This window comes from Melanerpes formicivorus, unplaced genomic scaffold (genome assembly GCF_026170545.1).
Source record: "Melanerpes formicivorus ecotype bairdi unplaced genomic scaffold, bMelFor1.0.p_v2 SCAF_53, whole genome shotgun sequence".
Lineage (NCBI taxonomy): Eukaryota > Metazoa > Chordata > Aves > Piciformes > Picidae > Melanerpes > Melanerpes formicivorus.
The window spans coordinates 3093718-3107476 of record NW_027142405.1 but is presented as its reverse complement, the minus strand read 5'-3'; the positions used below and the strand labels follow the sequence as shown (position 1 = coordinate 3107476).

Sequence of the window (13759 nt, the reverse complement as noted above, 5' to 3'; positions counted from 1 at the left end):
TGAAACACGCTTGGAAGCATCACTGGTGGGCAGGGAATCAAAGAGGTCACTGAGCCCTCTTCAACCTGCTCACTGCATGTGCTGAAGCAGTCACTACCAGCAGCCGCTAAATTTATAGAGGTCTGTCATAAGTTTGACGTAAGATACAACTTGGGATTTTTTATTTCCTGCACAGTAGGGCAAAGATGCCTTTTTCCTCCCCTTCTTCAGTTTTTGGATAAACTCTTACTTGTTTTCACAGGAACATTAGCTCAAATCTGCTGCTACTGTGCACAGCCAATAAAACTATTGCTTGGAAAGACCATATGTCACATGGAGCTGCTCAAGAGGCATAAAGCCCTGCTTTCTGACGATCCTTTAAAGATACAATTTTATGCTCAGTTAAAATGGAAAAGAGCATTATGTTTAAAGATAAACCCATTTACTGTGCAACCACTTTGCTAAATTCTGCCACCAAATTACTTGTTAGTAAGACATTTGGACCGCCTGTTTTAAAAAAAAAAGAAGAAAAAAAAGAAGGGAAAAAAAAAAAGAAAGAAAAAAGCAGTTGTTACACATCTCTTCCTCCTTGTTTATCTGCCATTATGACAATGCTAATGATAATATCATCACACACTGGGACTACAATGATTTACTAGTGGCAAGAAAAGATAAAGTCACTTCTGAGGAGAAAGTTCCCTTTATGGATATACTTCTGTCTACCCTTTTTGACCCAAGTCATTAGCCAATACTCAGGGTCCCTACAGGTTGTTTCTGTTTGGAGAACAAACACATGAGGGAGTGAATTGGGCTTTTTGAATGCACTTCTGTTTGTTTAGAAAGAATGTACACAATGTCCCGTTACTCCGTGCACAGCGAGAGTCAGAGCTTCCTCTTCACACTTTCAAGCTTCTTTGGAGAGCCACAACTCAAGTTCCCTCTCTCTTAGCTTTTTCTCAGGGTCAGGCTACAAGGGCTTTCCTTGCTGGCTCTCGTGTATCCTCGCTACTTCCTCTGTCTGCTTCTCTGATGTTTCTGCTGTCACTTTCTGAACCACTCTGTTACATCATATGCCACCTTGTCCCCAGCGTCTGCGGTTAGATACTGGAGAAATGCCTCAGCCCCCACAGTTCAGCACTGCCAGGCACGTGTGGTGCCATATGTACAGGGTGGTATGCATTGTGGGGCTCCCAGGCTCTCAATGAGCATGGCCCACAAAGACAGTAGTTCTTAGGCTTTTCCTTAGGGAAGGGAAGCTTTCTCACCCACCATCTTCTGTGAGGTTTAATTGCTGGCTTTCAGCACAACACTGAATTTATTTCCAATAGTGTATTTTTGCTCCCTGTCAGATCAGTTTCTGTACAGTAGTGCTATGAGGTGGGGGAGCAGAAAATATGTTACTATTTCCTAACAAAGCGGCCTCTGATGCAACTATAAAAAAGTTGTGAAAAAGTCCTAGAGGAGTTAAACAGACTTGACAGCATTTCATTTCCATAAATTTAGGGCCTGATCCTGCTTTTGTTTTTCTAATAAGCACTAGAGGGAGGCGATGAATGAACTTCAGACAAACTAAATACAGAAATAATGTCCAAGCTCAGCAATGAAAAGCAGGTGTGCAACTGAGTTTTAGGACATTCTCATGCCAAACTGAAGGAACTCTATTATTCCTGCTCTGGGTTCAACCCATCTCTTCTGTGACCAACAGGTCTCCTGTTCCAGCCTGACTGAGCTACATAGACACTGTTTTTGGCAGCAACTCTGCTGCTGGCCCTTGGGGCTTTACTACTGCAACAAAGGCTCTATATTACTCTATAGTAATCTCTGCTCAGGCAGGGCAAAGATCTTTTGATTTTCAACAGCAAAACCTCCTAGCAGTTGCATTTTCTTTTGTTTTTAAGGAAACAAACTCAAGGAATTTTAATTTATCTTGGGTTTATGCCACAGCTATTAACATGGCCCACCTAACAGATAAGGAAGCTTCTTCTAGTTGTTCTAGGGCAAGCCACATCTCTGGTTTCTATATACTTTCTTTTTATCATTCCATCCACAAACCCATCTCCTACCATTCCCCACCTCCATCTTCATGTAGGTGAAGAGCTGAAATTTTCTGAAGCTTCCAGCAGAACACTGACAGCAGTAATATTTTGCAACCAATGAGATAGTTGAAAGCTGTCTTTCTAGAGTGCACCACCAGCCATTAAATTGGGCACTGGTGAACTTCATGCCATGAAAACCCTCTTAATTCAACAGAACCTAATTTAAATGGAAGTTCATATGCCAGAACAGAGGAAGCTTGCATATTTAATTAAAAATCTTAGGCCATCAACTCACCAAGCCCATCATAATCCACCAGACACGCCCTTTACTGAGACCATTATTTCTTAATTAACATATAGTGAACAGTATCTATATGGTTTAGTCTTTGAGATAGGGGGTGAGCTTTCTTCAAGCACTTGAGAGGGTAAGCAGCTCTTTGCATGGAGAATCCAGTTATGGGTACATGGTATATAAACTAAAGTGCTTGCTTCCGCTGCATCCTCAGCAGAAGATGGAGTATGGGATTGCCAAGTTTATCTTATTTCTGCTGAAAACGACAAGCATTCTGTGATGGGTTACACTCATCCTGAAAGCAGGGGGGGAGGGCTTGTGAGAGCCTTGCTCTCCCTGGAGGGCATTTTCCCCCTGGTGAAGTGAGTTAGTCTGTTCCACTCCCCCTCCTTGTCCAGCAAGCCCATAAAAAGGAAGACACTGCAGCCATTTGCACTCTTTTACTTCTGCCTCGCAGGAACGAAAGAGAGTTGCTGCTGGCTTCCTGGTTCCATGTGGTCAGGCCTGGTCCTCCGCCTCCATGCTACATCCACGCCTCTTCAAAGGACTGGTTTTGTATATGTATTTTCCCCATCCATCCTTGTTCCTTCACTTTGTGAACCCTTCCTGTTATTGTTTTATATAGATAGATAGATAGATATTTGCTTTAAACTATGTGTGTATATATATATATATATATATATATATATATATATATATATACATAGTTTAAAGCATTTTTTTTACCTCTCTACTTCCAAACCAACTCCAAAGTATTTCTTGGTAGATTTGCTCCTTCCTTTTTTTTTTTTTCTCTTGATTGGGAAAAAGAAGGGGGGAAGCAGGGGAGGGAATTCTCAGCCTTGCCCCCCATCTGAGCTCTTAAATCCCAGTTAAGGCTCAAACCACCACACATTCTAAACATAAGGAAAAAGGATTTGAGACGGGCTAGAAATCCATTTTCCTTCTAAAACTTTGAAGGAAAGGGTTCAAGAAGCTCTAGTAAGACTGCCACATAAGAGACAATAGGTATTCTCAGGTGTACAGGTTGTTAATTTCTTCTGTTTTCAATGAACTGAAAGTCACTTAATCAATCTGAATAGAGGATCTCCCCTTTTGTACAAGTATCTCCAACAACCCATCCAATCACCTAGTTATTATTCTCTTTCCTGACCACTCTGAGAGCAAGGATTTGAGAATGTATCTCTCAGCCCTGAACCTATGAATCAATCCCAGATTTGTACAAACCTGCACCTATACCAGCAGTACCAGTCTGATCCAGAGAAGAGAGCAGCACTCAGATTTATTTCTCTTGAACCTGCCATGTGACTGATCTTTACGCTGCCTTTATCCTTACACTGAACTTTGGCTGGTTGCAAGACAACGGCCAGTCTCAGTCAGCATAAAGCTAGGTGCTGAAGATAACCTATAAACATTTTTTGAACCAGTGTCAGCAGTTGCATTACAAATCTAGCTGGGATGTATTTGATTGCATAGGAGGAGCACTGGAACTAGACATAGTGCACCACTGAAGCACAGCCTCAGCCCTAAACACAAGGAAATTGCCTTACAAGGCCTCTTTGCCACAATCTCTCCTTCTGGGTCTGTTCCACTTTGCTTGCAATCCTTACATATTCACTGAGTCAGAGAGCATGAGAATAATCTGATGAAGGCCATAGGGCACTTGCCAGAAAGGGGAAACACATGGGTACCATCATGGACTGAGGCACTTCAGCAAAGCAGAACAGTGTCAGTAGGAGCGACAAGTCACCTCCAGCTCCATCATACTCACTGGCCTGCTTAGCCAAAGTCATACAGCAGAAGGACAGACATGGCACTTGGGGTAATTAATATCTTCATTCTCTTACGCTATCTGTGACCACTGCCCATGTGAGAGATGGGTATTGTCTCAAGTCTGCTCTTTCCAACCCAGACGCTGCATGTGCATCCAGCTCTTTTCCAGTACAAGCTGTAAGACCTCCATGGCCCTGGACTTGTGCAGAAACCTCACGATGAGGTTCCAGTTTGCAGCACCCCTGCACCTGCACAGCTTGCTAAAAACTCCTGTCTGCTTCCTACCTCCATTCTTCCTAAATAACTGTTCTGCTCTGTTTATGGCACCTGGCTTAAAGCTCCCATATACCCTGTCAGGCAGTTCCCCTTAAACCTGTCCTAAATGGCGTCCCGGTTTGAGGCCAGGCAGATCCTCTCTTGCCCCCTGAGAGGGGCAAAAGAATGACACTCACACAAATGGAAAGTTTAAATAGAGAAGCAATTAGCGTTTTACAGAAACTACAAGCACAGTGACAAAAGAAACCCAAAGCATACAGAGTCCCCTACAGCATACCCAAAAGCCTCCCAACACTACTTCCCTTTTCCCTACCTGAGGGTATACCCAAAAGCCCCCAGGGCTCTTTCTTACCACCACCACCCTCCTTGCTAGGCTAGTCTCAGGCTGGCCAAGGTCTGAGACTGCCGCTTCCCCTTCTCCTCCTGGCATTAGGCCTAGCCAGACCTAAGAGGCCTTGATATACTCCTCCACTGTTACCCAATAGGGAGCATCTCTCACGGGAGCAGAGAGGGAAGAAAAGAGGAAGAGAATGACTTTGCAGATAGATTTATAGGGTGCAGGATATTATGGGTATGAAATGTGCTACTTCCCGTGTCCACCTACTGGGCTGGACCCTTGGGACACTGGAGGTATAGCTTGTGTGGCAGAAACAGGAGGCACCCAGCTTAAACTGCCACAACTGGGCAGCACTTGACTGACAGAATTCATGTGTCAGGTCAGGATCTTCTTTGTGCCATAAGCAAGCAAGCTGTCAAGATTAGTTTAAAACTACACCGAGTTTAAAGAGATCAGATAAGTGGTTTATTCCTTCCTTAACCCTTAAACCCTCCTCCCCTTCTGTCAGGCACCCCTTCTGCTGCTGAACCAATGTTTCCAGCAGTCAGGCATCCTTTAGCTCAGCAAATGGACACAGAACTTGCCTCAGTATTTCCAGGCAAGCAATTCTACCCTAATGGCTTTGTTAGCAGTGGCCTAGTCTCAGGTTTTTATTCAATGATCTGTTCTCAGGTTTGCTTTTGCCAATCTGGTAATTCAGATGTCATAATCAGTTTTTTGCTGAGAATCAGTAGCCTCGACACTCAACTAATGCTACATCTTATTCAACCCACAGGCCAAAAGCCTTCTGAATCAATGGCTGTGACCCCTTAACATTAGGTTAGACTGCAAAGTCTGTCTGTTGTCACTAGCTATATTCATGTCTGTCCTTGGAAGTAAAATATTAATGTGCCTCTGTGGGAAAGGAAAATTTTGATTTGGTGATAGCATTTTACCCTTTCTAAACAAAGGGAAAGGCAGAAAAGAATCAGCTCCTTGTTATTCTGCTTAGCTATTACTCCTGACTAAAAGGGTCCCCCAGAAAGTCACTGCAAAAGGGGTTTTTTTGTCACATATGCCTAAAATCAATTACTGTGTTGAAAAACTGTCATCAGCTGCTTGTGACCTGCTTTGTTTGTCCACACCCTTCAGAAGATCATTAGCAGAAGTCCTAGAAACCCCAGTCTTGTGGCACATTTTCTCTCCCTTTTCAGAAAAGTAGGAGCTAGGGTTGTTCAGCCTGGAGAAAAGAAGACTCCAGGGGGACCACATAGCTGCCTTCCAGTACCTGAAGGGATCCTACAGGAAGGCTGGAAAGGGACTTTTCATAAGGATGTCTAGCAATAGGACAAGGGAGAATGGTTTCAGACTGAGGGAGAGTAGGGTTAGACTGGATCTGAGGAAGAAGTTCTTCAGTACAAGGGTGGTGGGACTCCGGAATAGGTTGCACAGGGATGTCATGCATGCCTCCTCCCTGGGGGTGTTCAGGGCTGGGCTGGATGGGGCCTTGAGCAGCTGAGTCTAGTTGTGAGGTGTCCCTGCCCATGGCAGAGAGGTTGGAGTAGATTATCTCTAAGGTCCCTTCCAACCAAAGCCATTCTCTGATTATGCTACTTTTGAAGGCTTTGATATTTGGTTCCTTATCCTGATTTATAAATATCTGCTAATGAATTTACAGGTTCTGACACATCCTAGTAATTTAGAGATTTTACTCCTTAGATTCAGAGTGCTGTTTTTATTGTTTCTGAAGGTTTTTTTATTCATAGAGCTTCCATCTTGAGTAGCTATTTGAATGGAGCTGTCAAGACAGCTATGTTTGGCATACATTTTTCCTGGAACTGAATTCAATGTTGCCAATGAAACCACAGTTCTTCTGTCCACAGCAGGTTTTGTTCTGCAATGGCTAACTTTTGATTTATGTGATTTTGTGTCCTGCTAGCACTGAATATATTCAAAATACTTACATAAGGAGCTTACTCTTATTGGTCACACTTGAAATTCATCCACTTCAGCGTGCTACCCTCTTTCATTACATACCTAACAAATCTGGGCAACCAGCGTTAGCTGAAGATGTCCCTGCTCACTGCAGGGGGGGGTTGGACTAGATGACCTTTAAAGGTCTTTTGCAGTCCAAACCATTCTTTGATTGCATTATTCTATAATTTGCTTTGTGTTGTGCCCAGTGTGTTCTCTGGGAATAGAAGGTTTGAATATCTGCCTCCAGCAAATGGGAAGTCAGTTGCAGTTAGGGCCTTATTATTACTGCATTTACATCATGGTATTACTTGGAGGCCCTAGTGACTGAAGCTCTATTTAGTTTAGAACTGTGCATATCTATACTGAAAAAGCAGCATGTACTCTAAATAATTAATGGGAGAAGAAATAATTCTTTGCTGAATGTAGCTTGCCAGCAATGCAGTTTTGCTTGGTCTAAGATGGGTACTCCTGTGTATCTTGTGTCTCCAGTGATATCTCATTACAGTGGGGCTTTTTCTTTTTTTCACCTTAGCTTTTCAGTTTCCTGCTCTACAGCTTACTCTTAAGGGAGGTCTGTAAAAGGTGACCACAACTAGCAAGCCTACCATCAGCCTGTGGATGTAAACTGGCCACACAAGTATTTATACTTTCTTCAGCCATAAATTCTTTTTTATAAAAGGAGGTGGAAAACCACTGCTTTAAAGGCCAGATACACTGCCTTAATGCAAGTAAACACTTCGTTTTCCTTGTGAAATAACCAAAGATACAAAAGGACTGAGTATCTAACAACAATAGTCCAGAGCACTGAGGGTTAAAAGCAGTCTCTGTTGTTCTCGAGTCTTTGAAGTCAAGAAAAAAGGTGGGCACAGTTAGGGCCTGATTTTTGGTTCTGCATAACATTGCTTGAACCTGGGCAAACAGAAAAATGAGAACCCATTGATTCTCTCCTAGATTTCACTGAGGCCTACCTGATGATCAGGGGAAGCCTGAAATCTGTGCTAGGCATATGGCTTTCCTTCAGCCTTCTTCCATAAGTGCACCTGCAGGTATGTAAATGGAAGTGTGCCTGCTGGGACTAGACCACCCTTCACAGTTTGCAAACAAGTAGTCAAAGGCACTGACCCTTCAGCCACGGTTGACCTGGGGGTTGCTTGAGGAGGAAGTCTGGGAAGTCAGGCAGATCACTCCCTCCTCCTAAAGTCCACACATGGCAAGAACTAGGGGATCTCCTTCTATCAAAAATTGCTGGCAATACAGCTGGGGGGGGGGGGGGGGGGGGGGGGGCAGGGGGAAGGGAAATCCATTTTCCACAAAATTTCCTGTTTCTAAATGCAAATATTACTAATATAATATAATATAATATAATATAATATAATAATAGTTTATATTCTTAACACTTCAGTTTGGAATAACATACTAGGCCAAAGTCTGCCTTTATTATATATTATGCTCTTATCTCAACACTTAGGAATTTTTCTTTTGACACTGCATACCATAAAACTGTGACAGATTTTTCACTATTCTCTCGCTGTTATATCTCACCTTCCCCTTTTTTCAAGACTTAGATTGAAAGAACCACCTTAACAGTACCACAACATGGCAAACTCTCACTTGAGGTTGTTTTTGTTTTGGCACTTTCCTCATGCCTAAACTGCTGGGCAAAGACTTCAGCAACAAAATACATTGTTACAGACCGCTAGAGAACTCCCTTGCAAAGTACCAAGAGAGATCAATTCTAAGTTTTAGTAGAAGCTGAGTTGCTGTTTCTTGGTTTGGTTTCTGTTACACTTTTATGTGGTGTATCGGTTATTCCTGTTACTTGTTCTTTTGGTGACTGTTGACAAACGCTGACAGGGCAGGTCTAACCAGTTAACCTTTTTCAAAGTTATGACAAACCAACTGCAGAACTGCCATATGAAGCACTCATCTTCAAGCCAAACACACTGTATTCTTTCCCCCCCAGGTATTTTCCTGAACAAACACACTATTCAGATAACAAGATAAACTCACTTGTGTATCTTGACATTCTGCACACCTTTTCTCCTAATATTTCCTCTCATCAACTACAACTGTTTCCCCAATGCAAACACATTTTAGATGGGATCTGTGGTTGACAGCTGAAAAAAAAACCAACCTCCAATTGCTATTTATGATATGATTAGACAGGTCAAGTTTAATTTCAGCATTGTGCATGAATCTGTTATCCAATCATTCTAATGATACGCTACTCAAACCAGCAGTGGGGCTGAGCATGGAAAGAAAACCTTGATTGTAACTTGTCTGCTGATGATTAGAGTTTGTTATGAAAGAACCTTTGTGTGATCATCACTGGCACCCTTCACCAAAGGTAAGGAATATCCATATCTTTCCATTGTCACCATACCTGTAGCTGTCTGACAGATGAGCAGAGGTGTGCAAGAAAGGATGTAGTTTTGCAGGAGGGATCATTTTTCCTCAGGATTAAGGCAAGGGTACCGTTCATCAAGTCACCTTTAAGAAAATTCCATCTTTCAGGCAGAAGACACAGATTGTCAGCTGAATATTGCTCTCCAGGTTACATAATCCAACCTGCTGAATTAGAAAACCATAAGTGAGAAACTCATCTATCTTTGTTCATTTTGCTATATCAGCAGTAGCTGCACGTGTTTTAGGAGCTCCTGTGTTTACTGGAAGGAGGCTCTCTTGCAGGGGCACCACTACCTGGATGGCATGCACACCCTGATGCACACCCTGCCAGGGGCTGAGCACCTCCTTGCAAACAGACCTCCAGCAGCAAGACATACTTCTTTATGAGGGAGCCAACGCTGCCAGATCAAGACAGCCACAGTGAGACGCAAGAACAGATCAAAATGTCAACACAGCCACTGCGTAAACTCATCACATCTGCATGCTAAAGTTTCTTGCAGGCACATGAAATCGCTAGAGGAGGTATTTCTTTGCCCCTGCATTTCATAATGCTAGTCTGGAGTTGCTCTGTATGCGTGCTTTGCTCCTTTGAGGCTCTTTGGGATGTCTGTCTATCATCCATGGGAAAAAATCTCGTTCCCAACACTAACTGTGAGCAAAGTCATCAGAGTCAAGCAGGAGGACTAAACACTTGTGCCACAGAAAAACAGAGCCTTTATGCATAGCTGTCCTGTCTGCACCCACCCCCTTAACCCCTCCCATTTCCAGAATACCTCCATGCCCTCCAATGTGCCGCACACTAGATCTGGCTCTAAAAGCTGACAGTCCCTGCATAACTTCTGGGAAAACAGAAATTGACAGATTAGATTGTTTTGTTTTGTGGTTTGTTTTGATTTGGGGTTTTTTGTTTTTGTTTTAATAAACCTTGCTTATTCTGTTTTCCACGGGGCTAACCACCGGTCTGCAGTCACTCAGGAATAAACCAAGCTTTCTTTTACATCAGTTGTCACTTCTGTCCTGGGACTATGCTGGCTCTGTAAACTCAGAGTGGCTGGCTCTTTCGCCCGCCCAGGCCCCTACCCACAGCAAACTCCACAAGCAGTATGTTCATGACAGCAAGCTCCGCCGTCGAACCCCGAGGGGAGATCCACAACAGCTGTCTCCAGGTGAGGCTCTGCAGGGGCTCCCTCCATGACCTCGGACAAATCATCCCCACCCTCCTTTTCCCAGGGGCCAAACAGGTCGTAAATACTTTCACCTGGCTACCTGCGGAGACCGAATCAAGTCGAAACACTCGTTCTTTACGGGTAATTTTACTGCGTATTTCAGCTACCAACACTTAACATGCTAGCTACTCGACCTACAGTATTTGCCCCACAGCAGTGTGGCAAACGCTGGCTGAAGACGTGACGTGATGTGATGGGAAAGGGGAACAGCCCACACTACCTCAGAAGACGGAGCAGAGATGTTCTGCAGATTCCCCGCTGTCACTCCCTCCTCCCCTAAGCAATAAACAGCTCCTCAACACACAACATTACCGCAGAAACCCCAAGTGAAAACTCCTACGTCGTACGCTGGCAAAGAACGATGTTTGGTACGAGGAGGCTGAAGCGGAGCTTTCTCCGCAGATCTAACCGCATGAAAGAAGGGGAGGAGGATGGGGGGTGAGTTGTCCTGCCCGGCCTCGTCAGCGATCGGCCTCTCAAGGCCGGCCGCTCCCTCCACCGGCGCTAATGGCGGCCGCCGGCTCACGCCGCCCTCCCCCCGGCCCGGCAGGCACCGGTTGAGTGGCCAACGGCCGCCGGGCTCCCCCTAGGGGCGGCGGGGCGCGCGCGACGGCGTTGCCGGGAGACCGGCGCGGCGGAGCTTCAGGGCTGGCGGCCCGGTAGCGGCCCCGGCAACCCCCGTGTGCGGCTGGGGCCGGCGGCCGCCGTGCCTCCGTGCTGCTGCCTTCGAGGTGGTATTCCGCCCCTGCCCCGTGGAGGGGCAACGGTTGCGTCTTAGTGCCCACTGGAAAAGAAGGGTGGCATCCGGGAGCTGAGCCGCATCTGCGTAGCCCTCAGGGGGATGTGAGCCTCATGGCTGTGGTTACAAGGCAAGATGGTCACTCCCCGATTCGGCATCTATGATAGTAATAATAATAATAATAATAATAATAATAATAATAATAATAATAATAATAATAATAACAACAGTAGTAGTAGTTCATCAGTAATCATTGCAGGGCTATGCCCCTTTAAAAGACAGAAGGCTCTGAAATAATGACAGCTACCTCAAATGATAGTTACCAACACATGAGGGTCATTAGCTCAAATACGATTTCCCCTGTAAAGCTGATTAATACAGTCGTCCTGCAGGCAAATTTAGATCTGTGTGAGCTTTGCACACCCATGAAGTGGAGGATCAGGGCTCTGTGGCCAAACTGCTGTTGAAGATAATGGCAAAGAAAGGCCAACCTTCTGGCGTGAGTACCGTGGTGACTTTGTCAAGCACTGGAAGTGTGCTGCTGCTCTCAAGCTTCACCTCGGCCAGCACAATGCAAAGAAGACGTCTTTGCAGAAAAGGCTATCTGCAATCCATTGTTTGTGTGTTTAAGAGCGTCAGGTAGCCAACAACTGTAGGAATTGGTTGCAATTAGACGCATCGGTGGCTGATGAAAATCTTAAAGTGTAGGCTTCATCTTAGAATATATCTGCATTATAAATAAATAAAGAAGAAAAGATTCTTTGTCTGGCATGAGCTGCTTGTTGGGGTTTAGGCTGTCATAAGCCTCTGCAGTCTGCTTCGGTCCCATAGAAGTGGGATCTCAGACTGTGCATCAGAGATTTCTGAGAGGAAAATTCCTACTTTATCAGTGAAGCCCCCACTACTTAGGCCTTCAAAACCCATCACTAGGCCTGGAATTTAGCATTTGTGGTGGCCTAAGTGAAACTCTTTCCCCTGCTTTTTCTCATGCTTTGGTGATGTACTACCACGTTCTCCTTGGAGCAATGTCTGTGTTGTTTCAGACTTCAATTCCCATTACAGGTGATTACAATAATCAAGAGATAACAAATTCATGAATCATCCTACCCAAGTCCTTGTATGAAAGAAAGGGCATCATTTCCGACAGACTGGATGTGGAAAAATTAATTTCCTGGCATTCAAATGTAAGAACAGCCATGCTGGTTGAGACAAGTCCATCCAACCCAGTAGCCTGTCTCAAACATAAACAACAGCTGATGCCTGGGGAACAGCATAAGAGAGGGGTAAGAACGCAGTGATAGTTCCCTGGCATGCTGTCCCAAACTCCAGCAAGCTGTGGCTCAGGGACTTCCCCGAGACAGATGTGGTATTTTTAAATTTAATAGCCCTTGATGGATTTTTTGCTTCCATGAATTTGTATAATTGCCTTTTGAACCCGTATCAATTTTTGACATTGCAGCATCCTGTGACAATTAGTGGCATGCTCCAACAAAGCAGGGTGTAAAGAAGAGCCTTATTTTGTTTGTTTTGAACAGGCTACCTAATAATTTCATCTGATGCTCTTAGTTCTCACAGTACGAGAGTCAATTACAATCATTCCCCATTTGCCTTCTCGGTGCCATTCATGATATTATAGATTTCTCTCATATCCTTCTCACATTTTCATTTTTCAAACAGATACTTCTATTACAAAATCCTAAAGCAGAAGCTGTCGTACAGCCTGGACCATCTTCTAGCTCCAGTGTTACCATTTTTGTGCCAGTGGGCTTGAACACCACCATGTTCAGGGTGCAAACACATCAGGTATATTTATAGCAGTGTTTCCGGGTTTGTTTCTTGCATACTAAGTCCTAAAATTGTATTTGTATTTTTGAACACTGCTAAGGATAGATCTGGCATTTTCCTAAGTATATCTAGATTTCACAGCACTTCAAATATTTCTTCTCTGAGAATTGACAGCTAGTCCAGCACCCTCAACTCTCTGTGTGAAGTTGTTTGCTTTGCCCACTGGCAATTGCATTTCCTCTGTCATTTAATCACCTGCTTACTCAGTATCATCAGATGGCTATTGTCATGTGTCATGGTTTTACTACCATAAATAATGTTGTGTCACCCAAAAGTTTACAACCTTTCTGTTCGTTCTCCTTCTAGTGTATGAGTTCAGCAGACAGATTTGGTACCTCCTTAAGATTCTGGCAAAACCAGAGGGGAGAAAATAGGCGGTACCTTTACTATTTCTCCTCTTTGCGTCAGCACAGATTATATCTCACCTAGATTTAGATTGAGACAGCTGCTCCTCAGGGAGGTCCTGTCAGGCTCTTTTTGACACACACACATCCCTTCCCCCTTCCCTGCCCCACAGCATATTTGGAGGGATGCTGGTGAAGGCCAGCTGATGTGCTGTTCAGGTGAAATAACCAATTGATGCTAGCTGAGGATCTGGCTGAAGACATGAAGTCACAGGTGCTACTCAGCCCATTGTAGGGATGGGGACATGTAGGGATGTAATATGTAGGTGTGGTGGCTTTGGCTGAACACTGCAGTGGAGGCAGCTCTGGTGGCCTGAGTGGAGTCTGCAGGGCAGTCCTAGGTTGAGGGTGAACCTGTGGAGACGGTGCCTGTCCTTTGCCCACCTGGTGGTGGTATCGTCATACCTCCCCTACACACAAGGCCTGACAGGTATGTTTATTACTAATAATGAGCAAGGCTTTCAGAGGCAAGCCCAGTGCTTGCTTGCTG

The 13759-nt window shown here is 44.5% G+C and overlaps 1 long non-coding RNA gene across 8 annotated transcripts in view; it reads right to left on the bottom strand.

Moving 5' to 3' along the window:
- Positions 1 to 13759, bottom strand: part of LOC137452436 (uncharacterized) — a 160396-nt gene that overhangs the window by 138204 nt on the left and 8433 nt on the right. For 5 of the 8 annotated variants that reach the window (XR_010990086.1, XR_010990080.1, XR_010990084.1 and 2 more), the window contains exons 1-2: positions 10502 to 10799; positions 9033 to 9220 (exon numbers count right to left, since the gene is read on the bottom strand). This is a non-coding gene — a long non-coding RNA (uncharacterized lncRNA). Of the gene's footprint in view, positions 1 to 9032; positions 9221 to 10501; positions 10800 to 13759 lie in introns of those variants that run through there. The other 3 variants (XR_010990083.1, XR_010990082.1, XR_010990085.1) reach the window with 3 other exon arrangements.